Genomic DNA, 10,913 nt, shown 5'->3' with positions numbered 1-10,913 from the left:
CTAAAGTGCAAAAACGGAAAAACCCGTGGTCCTTAATTGGTTAAAAATAAGGCCAGTAGAGCTGCTATTTTTAGTTTCTTAGCGCAAGAAAATGCTGCAATTTTTTGTTTACAGGAGTGTGGCATTGAGTTTGCCATAAGTTAGGATGAATGGGCAGTCTGTTTGGTCTGGGAGTGTCTTGAATAGGAATGATGGTGTGGGGATTTTAATTAAATCACCTGAAATTTCTGTTTAAAGTTCGCTTCTCGTCCTTTTGGCTAAGATCAAGTGTAGTATCTGTTCTTATCAGTTTCATGCCGTTGGTCTCCACAGCATCGGTGTGGAGCTGGTGGGGACAGGTGTACCAGGGCGTTCCAAGGCTGGTTCTGAGGAATCAGCTCCGATGGCTGCCCTGATGTGACCTGTTTCCCTCAGGGTCTCGCCATGAGGCTGAGAGGGTCTAGAGCCGAGGTACTTTAGTGCCTCGGGAAGTGGTGACTCCGAGGTGCCGAAACTCACTGGGAGTATTGGCTCACTGAGTGGAAGCATGGGCACCATGATCTCTTCACCCTGTGGCACTCACCTCTGTGATTCCCGGCCTTCTGGCTAGGATCAGAGAAATTTTTTATACATCCGGCCAAATGTCCGGGCAGTGTACCTGCACACATTCACTTATTTATTTACTTTTGTCACTGTGTCACTTTTTGCATGTTGTGTGTTCACAGGATTGTTAGGATGCGGTAGCCCTTCTGGGTGTCCCTCCTAGCGGTCTAGGGGAGGTGTGTGTGGCCATCAGTTTCCTCACCTCCCTGCAAAAACCCTGGGTACTCTTGCATGGGCAGGGTACCGACCGTTTACTCTCTGCAGGCAGATACCTTGACTAACGCCAAGGGGGATGCAGGGAGCATTTGTGGTCCCTTAGTGGCTTTGGCGGAAAGGGACATCGAACCTTGCAGGTACCTTTTGGTCCAGAGGTGAAGGGTAAGGTTTGTTGGGAGGCCTCTCTCCTGTCGGAGAAGGGCTTGCGATAGACCACATCCTTTGTGCATTTTTTTTTTTTTTAGTGTAACATATTTGCACTTTTTCTTGCTAGTTTGGACACAATATATAGAGGTCTTGTTAACCCCGGTGGGGTTAAATTGTTGACATGCAGCGTTCCACTGCCAACTGCTAGTCACAGCACTGTGGACAGAGAGCAGTGCTTGTTCTCACTGAGAAGGAATTTTACGCTAGCCATTAACCTCCCAGTCACTTTATTCAGAATTTTATCAGAGAGGGGCAGATAACCTTTCGTTGCCTCATACATATCAACAAGCTGCTTCAACTTCATCAACCTTAGCAGAGGAGGCATGAATGATTTTTCAGCGCAATTCTGTGTATTTTTCCCACTAGAAATCATCTGCTGCTTACACTAGTCTGTAGACGGTATAATAACCAGCAGTTCACACCATTCTTAATACTCTGTGACAGAGTGCAATTTTGGGTTTAACCCCTTAAGGACTGAGCCCTTTTTCACCTTAAGGACTCGGCCATTTTTTGCAAATCTGACCACTGTCACTTTAAACATTAATAACTCTGGAATGCTTTTAGTTATCATTCTGATTCCGAGATTGTTTTTTCGTGACATATTCTACTTTAACGTAGTGGTAAAAATTTTTAACTTGCATCCTTTCTTGGTGAAAAATCCCAAAATTTGATGAAAAATTTGAAAATTTTGCATTTTTCTAACTTTGAAGCTCTCTGCTTGTAAGGAAAATGGATATTCCAAATAATTTTTTTTTTTTTATTCACATATACAATATGTCTACTTTATATTTGCATCATAAAATTGATGAGTTTTTACTTTTGGAAGACACCAGAGGACTTCAAAGTTCCGCATCAATTTTCCAATTTTTCACAAAATTTTGAAACTCGCTTTTTTTCAGGGACCAGTTCAGGTTTGAAGTGGATTTGAAGGGTCTTCATATTAGAAATACCCCATAAATGACCCCATTATAAAAACTGCACCCCCGAAAGTATTCAAAATGACATTCAGTGAGCATTTTAACCCTTTACGGGTTTCACAGGAATAGCAGCAAAGTGAAGGGGAAAATTCACAATCTTCATTTTTTACACTCGCATGTTCTTGTAGACCCAATTTTTGAATTTTTGCAAGGGGTAAAAAGGAGAAAATTTTTACTTGTATTTGAAACCCAATTTTTCTCGAGTAAGGACATACCTCATATGTCTATGTAAAGTGTTCGGCGGGCGCAGTAGAGGGCTCAGAAGGGAAGGAGCGTCAAATGGTTTTTGGGGGGCATGTCACCTTTAGGAAGCCCCTATGGTGCCAGAACAGCAAAAAACCCCACATGGCATACCATTTTGGAAACTAGACCCCTCGGGGAACGTAACAAGGGGTAATGTGAACCTTAATACCCCACAGGTGATTCACGACTTTTGCATATGTAAAAAAAAAATACATTTTTTTACCTTAAATGCTTGGTTTCCCTAAAGTTTTACATTTTTAAAAAGGGTAATAGCAGAAAATACCCCCCAAAATTTGAAGCCCAATTTCTCCCGATTCAGAAAACACCCCATATGGGGGTGAAAAGTGTTCTGCTGGCGCACTACAGGTCTCAGAAGAGAAGGAGTCACATTTGGCTTTTTTGAAGGAAATTTTGCTCTGGGGGCATGCCGCATTTAGGAAGCCCCTATAGTGCCAGGACAGCAACAAAAAAAAACATATGGCATACCATTTTGGAAACTAGACCCCTCGGGGAACGTAACAAGGGGTAATGTGAACCTTAATACCCCACAGGTGATTCACGACTTTTGCATATGTAAAAAAAAAAAAAAATTTTTTTACTTAAAATGCTTGGTTTCCCTAAAGTTTTACATTTTTAAAAAGGTTAATAGCAGAAAATACCCCCCAAAATTTGAAGCCCAATTTCTCCCGATTCAGAAAACACCCCATATGGGGGTGAAAAGTGTTCTGCTGGCGCACTACAGGTCTCAGAAGAGGAGTCACATTTGGCTTTTTTGAAGGAAATTTTGCTCTGGGGGCATGCCGCATTTAGGAAGCCCCTATGGTGCCAGGACAGCAAAAAAAAAACCCATATGGCATACCATTTTGGAAACTAGACCCCTCAGGGAACGTAACAAGGGGTTAAGTGAACCTTAATACCCCACAGGCGTTTCACGACTATTGCATATGTAAAAAAAAAAAAAAAATTTTTACCTAAAATGCTTCTTTTCCCAAAAACTTTACATTTTTAAAAAGGGTAAAAGCAGAAAATACCCCCCAAAATTTGAAGCCCAATTTCTCCCGAGTACAGCGATACCCCATATGTGACCTTTAACTGTTGCCTTGAAATACGACAGGGCTCTAAAGTGAGAGCGCCATGCGCATTTGAGGCCTAAATTAGGGATTGCATAGGGGTGGACATAGGGGTATTCTACGCCAGTGATTCCCAAACAGGGTGCCTCCAGCTGTTGCAAAACTCCCAGCATGCCTGGACCGTCAACGGCTGTCCGACAATACTGGGAGTTGTTGTTTTGCAACAGCTGGAGGCTCCGTTTTGGAAACCGTGGCGTACCAGAGGTTTTTCATTTTTATTGGGGAGGGGAGGGGGGCTGTGTAGGGGTATGTGTATATGTAGTGTTTTTTACTTTTTATTTTATTTTTTGTGTTAGTGTAGTGTTTTTAGGGTACAGTCGCACGGGCGGGGGTTCACAGTAGTTTCTCGCTGGCAGTTTGAGCTGTTGCAGAAAATTTGCTGCAGCTCAAACTTGCAGCCCGATACTTACTGTAATCCTCCGCCCATGTGAGTGTACCCTGTACATTCACATTGGGGGGGGGGGGCATCCAGCTGTTGCAAAACTACAACTCCCAGCATGCGCTGACAGACTGTACATGCTGAGAGTTTTAGTTTTGCAACAGCTGTAACCACACTGGTTATGTATCACGGAGTTTGTGACCTTACTCAGTGTTTCAAAACCAGTGTGCCTCCAGCTGTTGCAAAACTACAACTCCCAGCATGTACGGTGCATGGTGTAAGGTGACTGCTGGGAGTTGTAGTTTGCAACAGCTGGAGGCACATCGGTCGTGAAACACTGAGTTAGGTAAAAAAAAAACTCTAAGTTTCACAACCAGTGTGCCTTCAGCTGTTGCAAAACTACAACTCTCAGCAGTCACCGACAGCCAACGGGCATGCTGGGAGTTGTAGTTATGCAACCAGCAGATGCACCACTACAACTCCCAGCATGCACTTTAGCTGTTTGTGCAAGCTGGGAGTTGTAGTTATACAACAGCTGAAGGTACACTTTTCCATAGAAAAAATGTGCCTCCAGCTGTTGCAAAACCATAAGTCCCAGCATGCCCATAAGGGAATGCTGGGAGTTGTGGTGGTCTGCCTCCTGCTGTTGCATAACTACAGCTCCCAGCATGCTCTTTTTGCATGCTGGGAGCTGTTGCTAAGCAACAGCAGGAGGCTGTAACTCACCTCCTGCTGCTGCTCCATCGCAGGCTGTCCCTCGCCGCCGCCGTCGCTCCTGGGGCCCCGATCCCAACATTGACGCCGGGGATCGGGGTCCCCAGCACCCGGGGTTGTCTTCCCGCACCCGCTCACGCCCTCCGGAAGAGGGGCGGAGTGGGTGCGGGAGTGACGCCCGCAGCAGGCGCCCTGATTGGTCACTGGAGACCCGATTGACCCGGAATCACCGCAGATCGCTGGACTGAATGACCCCCCTGGGCGATATGCCGGGATGCCTGCTGAACGATTTCAGCAGGCATCCGGCTCCGGTCCCCAACCGGCTAGCAGTGGGGACCGGAATTCCCACGGGCGTATGGATATGCCCTGCGTCCTTAAGGACTCGGGATGCAGGGCGTATCCATACGCCCTGCGTCCTTAAGAGGTTAATACACTTTTTTTTTCTTTGTGGTGCTGCACTGTTGTGTCCTGCTGCTGTGAAAAAAAACATTTTTTCAGGGGACTATAGTACATTTTTCTGCACTCATACGTGCATACCACATACCTACATCAAAGCAGTGTACTATTTTGTATCTGTAAATCTGTAACAAGTCTAGATACTGGGAAAGTCCAGGCCAAAGTAATCACTGGCTGGTGTTTTACAAAAATACGTTTTCCAAGTGTACTGCAGTGCATTTTTTTGCCCTCATACGTGCATACCACATACCTACATCTAAGTAGTGTACTATTTTGTACCTGTGAATCTGTCAAGGGCCTACATACTGTGAAAGTCAAAACAATAGTACTCACTGGCTGGTGTTTTACAACATTGTAGCACATTTTTCTGCCTTCACATACATACATCTAAGTGGTGGACCATTATGTACCTGTTAATCTTTCAAGGGCCTACATACTGATAAAGTCCAAAAGTAATCACCGGCTGGTGTTTTACCAAAATACGCTTTGCAAGTGTACTGCAGCACATTTTTTTGCCCTCATACGTGCATTCCACATATCTACATCTAAGTAACCCTGCACCACTTGAGAAACCTTGGCGTGGTGTGCGGACTCAGGTATGTCCTTCATATAAGGATATACTGGCTTATGTCTCAATTTTACATCAAATATAGAATAGAGTTAGTGCAGCTCAATCAATATTCTAAGCCGAGGTTAACTGGTTTGGTCTGAAAACCCCAAAAGACCAAATAGTAGGCAGAAAAATAAAATATTATATAACCAGTGCTCAAGGGGTAGTGGAAAAAGGAAAAAAGGGAAGCGGAATAGGAGAAAAGGGGGTGACAGTTATCAATATACAGTAGTAGTGATAATAAAAACAAAAAATGGTAATAAAAAGCCTGAAAGGGTAAAATAAATTAAATAATCTTATACATTTATTATTGCTCCGGTATTAAAAATATAAATATATACAATAAAATTACCTAAAAAATTGCCAGCCATCTCAAAAAAAGAATAAATAGTCTATAGCAGCAAATTCAATTCTTTGCTGCTATAGACTATTTATTCTTTTTTTTGAGATGGCTGGAAATTTTTAGTATCATTTTTTAGGTCATTTGATTGTATATATCTATATTTTTAATACCTGAGCAAGGGCCCTGCTCGGGTATTGATTGTATTATTAAAATTTCATAAATGTATAAGATTATTTAATTTATTTTACCCTTTCAGGCTTTTTATTACCATTTTTTATTACCATTTTTTATTTTTATTATCACTACTACTGTATATTGATAACTGTCACTCCCTTTTCTCCTATTCCTCTACCCTTTTTTCCTTTTTCCACTACCCCTTGAGGACTGGTTATATAATATTTTATTATTATTATATAATTTTTTTCTGCCTTCAATTTTATATCAGTTTTGAGGGTTAGCTAATGTCATTGTTTACATTTACCACAGGAGTGAACCCACATTGTGGTACACAAGTGCAGGTCCTCCACTCCAACGTAGGTGCACAACTGCACTTGGGGTTGAGCACCTCCTATCCCCTTAGACCACGTTAATGTAATTGTTTAATGTCTACATCTAAGTAGTGCACTTTTTTGTACCTGTTAAGCTGTAACAAGCCTACATACAGTGAAAGGCCAGGGAAAACTAATCACTGGCTGTTATGAAAACATGTTTTCCGAATGTACTGTAGAGCATTTTTTTGCCCTCATACGTGCATACCACATAGCTATATCTAAGACTGCAGAGACCCCAATTACCTGATACCCTAACCTGTTGATTTCCTTTCCCCACTTAAATAATAAATAAAGACAAAAAAGTGTTAACTTATCTGTGGGTGTTGCGGTTCTAGGGTGATAATCCTGTCTGCAGCTTCACTTATTGTGGAAAATCCAAATCAACAATCATTCAGTAACCAGCAAAGTTGATAACATTTAATAAAACATGAATTAGCTAAATCAAATAAGACATACATACAAGCATTAATACAATAGTACATACTCTATGCTTAGCAAACTAGCATGAATCTACCCAAGTGATACATGAATATTTAGTGTAGAAATGATACAATAAATATACTTATCCATCCCAGGCTAAAAAGCAGAAGATGCTCCCCTCTTCAAGGAAGATACAAAGGAAAAGAGACAGAGGCCCATATGATTTCCAGTAAAATCCCCTAACGCCCCACCCATTTGGCTCAGTGTCCGACTGGTCTCCTGACATAACGTGGAAAAACAGGTTCTTTAGCCACGCCTATTGTGGCTGTGTTTGACCGTGGGGGCAGGGAAATGTATATACTACATGGGATATAATGGATGTAAAAACACATAACTTCAATATCCATATCAGTGGGTGAGGGTAGGCCACAGCTTTATTATAAATATATATTAATAACTTTTTAAATAACTGTAAAAAACAAGGCACAAATTCTTCCGTTCAAACTGAGAGGTCTGCCACACCCTCCGGTGTGCAGGTCTAACCCCAGAATGAAAACTCTTCTCTCTTCTTACCGCCAGCTGTGACTTGACAACACACAACATAACAAAAAAGGGGGGGAAGGTGGGACAAAGACTCCGGGTCGCAGGGGAAGAGTGAGTGAAAGGGGGGGGGGGTTGCCTTGCCTTTTACCTGGTGGGAGGGGAACAAAAAACCCGGGAACATGAAAGCCCTTCTGATAGGGTGAACTCCAGATTAGATTAGGCGAAGAAAAAAAAGGGGGGGGGGAGGAGGAAAAACCTTTTTCTAATCCCTAAAGCGACCTTGACTAAAACCTAAGCTCTACAGTCAGGGGGCAAGCCAGTTATACACTGCTTTCCCCCAACAGTAGTGCACTTTTTTGTACCTGTTAATCTGTAACAAGCCTTCATACAGTGAAAGGCCAGGGAAAACTAATCACTAATGTTATTTCATGAAAACACGTTTTCCAAGTGTACTGTAGCATATTTTTTTCCCTCATACGTGCATACCTACATCTAAGTAGTGTACCATATTGTACCTGTTAATCTGTCAAGGGACTACATACTGTGAAAGGACAGCCAAAAGTACTCATCAGCTGGTGGTGTACTTTTTTAAGTGTACTGTAGAGCATTACTCTGCCCTCATCAGTGCATACCACATACCTACATCTAAGTAGTGTACTATTTTGTACCTGTTAATCTGTCAAGGGCCTACATACAGTGAAAGGCCAGCCAAAAGTGCATAACTGCTGCTGTTCTAGACAAATACTGTTTTAAGAGTAGTGAAGCGTATTGTACTCCCCTCATATACACACTAAATATGTCACGCAGAGAAGAGCCAGGACATGCACAGAGGAGTGGCAGAGGCCTAAATACTTCAGGCAGAGGTTGCAGCAGACTAGGGGCGAGTGGCAGCAGGAGCCGCAGCAAGAGGCCTGAGCTCCCGTTATCAGCAAGCGGTCCTCCCATTGCCTCTGTCCTATGCTGTTTCCTCTCCTACAGAACTATCTTATGCTGTTGGTTCAGCTCCACTATTCACTGAGGACGATCTAATAGAGGACAGTCAGCAGCTACTGCCCAGCCAAGAAGTGGAGGAGACAAGCGCCGCTTCCTCCACTAGGTGGGCAAGTGGTAATGAGGAGAGTGACGTGGGAGAGACACTGTTGAGGAACCTGAGGAGGACATCAGTGATGTGCAGACACTACTCGATGATGATGAAGCCGATTGCAATTGGGAGCCGAGAGCATCAGGAGAAGAGAGTTGCATGTTGCCCTTGAGGCAGCAGCTGAGCAAAGCAAGTCGGTAGCATGGTTGGCAGTCAGCATGGTGGCAGAAGTGGAAATTTTGGAGCCAAACATGCCTGGGGGAGACCACCTGCTCCGCTGCAGCCTACCTTTCTGGGAGGTAGTGGAACAGGGGTTCTTGGAGACGGCGGAAGTAGCAGTCAATTAGTGTGTACTGTTGGTGGGAAAATCAGCTACTCGGTAGTGTGGCAGTTTTTCATCAGGCATCTGTAGGAGGTTCACATAGCCACTTGCAAGATATGTCGGCAGAAGGTGAAGCGTGGCCAGGGTCCTAATGTTGGCACCAAGGCCCTGCGTCAACACATGCTTCGCCACCATAAAGAGGCCTGGGAGAACTGTGGCTCCTATGTAGTGGTTCAGCCTGCTGCATCACCCAGTGGCTCCCTCCTTCAGCCAGCCAAGGCTCCACCACCTCAGCTGAAGGGAGCTGTGTGTCATACCCTCCTTCTGTCGCTCCAGATGCTCCTGCTTCTCCCACTTTTAGTCAGCCATTCCGCCAACGATCCATCCGCAAAGCCATGTCCAAGAGACATGCGCCCACTCATCCAATGGCACAGAAGCTGAATGTGCTCCTGTCTAAGCTGCTGGTGCTGCAGTCCCTCCCTTTTCAAGTGGTGGACTCAGCACCTTTCAGAGAACTGATAGCTTGTGCTGAGCCGAGCTGGAGAGTGCCAAGCCGTCATTTTTTTGCAAAGAAGGCAGTACCAGCCCTGCACAATTTTGTGGAAGACAAGGTGGGCCAGTCCTTGAGCCTGTCGGTGTGTACCAACAGGTTACGCCGCCTCCTGCACGCAGTCAGCCTGTTAGTCCTGGGACAGTGTGCGACTCCGCCTCCTCATCCTCCACTGCCCAGACAAGTCTCAGTTGCCCTTCAGCATACCATGTGTGCAGGGCACGTTGGTGTCACACTGTTCTTCACATGGTTTGCCTTGGCAAAAAGAGGCACACGGGATGAACTGCTAAAAGTTATTCGTAAAGAAATCGGAGCATGGCTTACTCCATGAAAGCTGGAAATGGGAATCATGGTGACCTACAACGGGAAGAACATGCATGCACACATGCATGGCACACGTGTTAAATCTGGTTGTCAAGCAGTTCCCCCATTTGCAAGACATCCTAAGAATGGGAAGGAAACTTTGCGGTGTAAGAGTGGCTGCAAAGCACACCCTCCTGATGTGGAAAAGGACTTGAGAGTTTTAGTTAACAGTAAATTTAGCTGTAGTGACCAGTGTCGGGTAGCGGCTGCCAAGGCAAATAAAATCATGGGGTGCATCAATAGGGGCATAGATGCCCACAACAAGGAAATAATTCTACCGCTGTACAAATCACTAGTCATGCCACAAAGAATACTGTGTACAGTACTGGGCACCAGTGTACAAGAAAGATACAGTGGAGCTGGAGAGGGTTCAAAGACGGACATCCAGGGTAATACGGGGAATGGGAGGACTACAGTACCCAGAAATATTATCAGAATTAGGGTTATTTAGTTTAGATAAAAGAAGGCTTAGGGGAGACCTAATAACTATGTATAAATATATCAGGGGACAGTACAGAGATCTTTCCCATGATCTATTTATACCCAGGACTGTATCTATAACAAGGGGGGATCCTCTCCGTTTAGAGGAAAGAAGGTTTCTACACCAGCACAGATGCGGGTTCTTTACTGTAAGAGCAGTGAGACTGTGGAATTCTCTCCCGGAGGAGGTGGTCATGCGGAACTCTGTAAAAGAATTTAAAAGGGGTCTGGATGCATTTTTGAAGAGTAAGAACATTGCTGTTTATGTAAATTAGAATTATAGGGACAGAACATTGATCCAGGGTTTCATTCTGATGCCATATTTGGAGTCAGGAAGGAATTTTTTACCTCTAGTATGAGTTTTTTTTTTGCCTTCCTCTGGATTAACTCAGTAGGGACTCATTAGGGATATAGGTTGAACGAGATGGACTCTGGTCTTTTTTCAACCTTATGAACTATGTTACTCCTTGAGCTGCGGCATCAGAATGGTATCCCCCAACATAGTCTGATTTGTGACGTTGCCACACGTTGGAATTTCACCCTCCATATGTTGGACCGACTGTACAAACAAAGAAAAAACAATACCTGTTTCTTGATGATCCAATCGGATAGTGGTACTCTCTCTGCCACTCTGAACCAGTGGCAGCTCATACGTGACACCTGCCATTTGCTCAGACCCTTTGAGAAAGCCACTTTATAGGTAAATTGCCAGAATTACGGGATAAACGACGTCATTCCACTGCTTC

General features: G+C 44.1%; 1 pseudogene; it reads left to right on the top strand.

Annotated features, from left to right (window-relative positions):
* Positions 1 to 237: 237 nt before the first annotated feature.
* LOC130297885 (U2 spliceosomal RNA) lies at positions 238 to 343 on the top strand (annotated as a pseudogene).
* Positions 344 to 10,913: the final 10,570 nt, after the last annotated feature.

This window comes from Hyla sarda, chromosome 13, assembly GCF_029499605.1.
Source record: "Hyla sarda isolate aHylSar1 chromosome 13, aHylSar1.hap1, whole genome shotgun sequence".
NCBI classification, from domain to species: domain Eukaryota; kingdom Metazoa; phylum Chordata; class Amphibia; order Anura; family Hylidae; genus Hyla; species Hyla sarda.
This window is presented reverse-complemented; position numbering and strand designations above follow the sequence as displayed.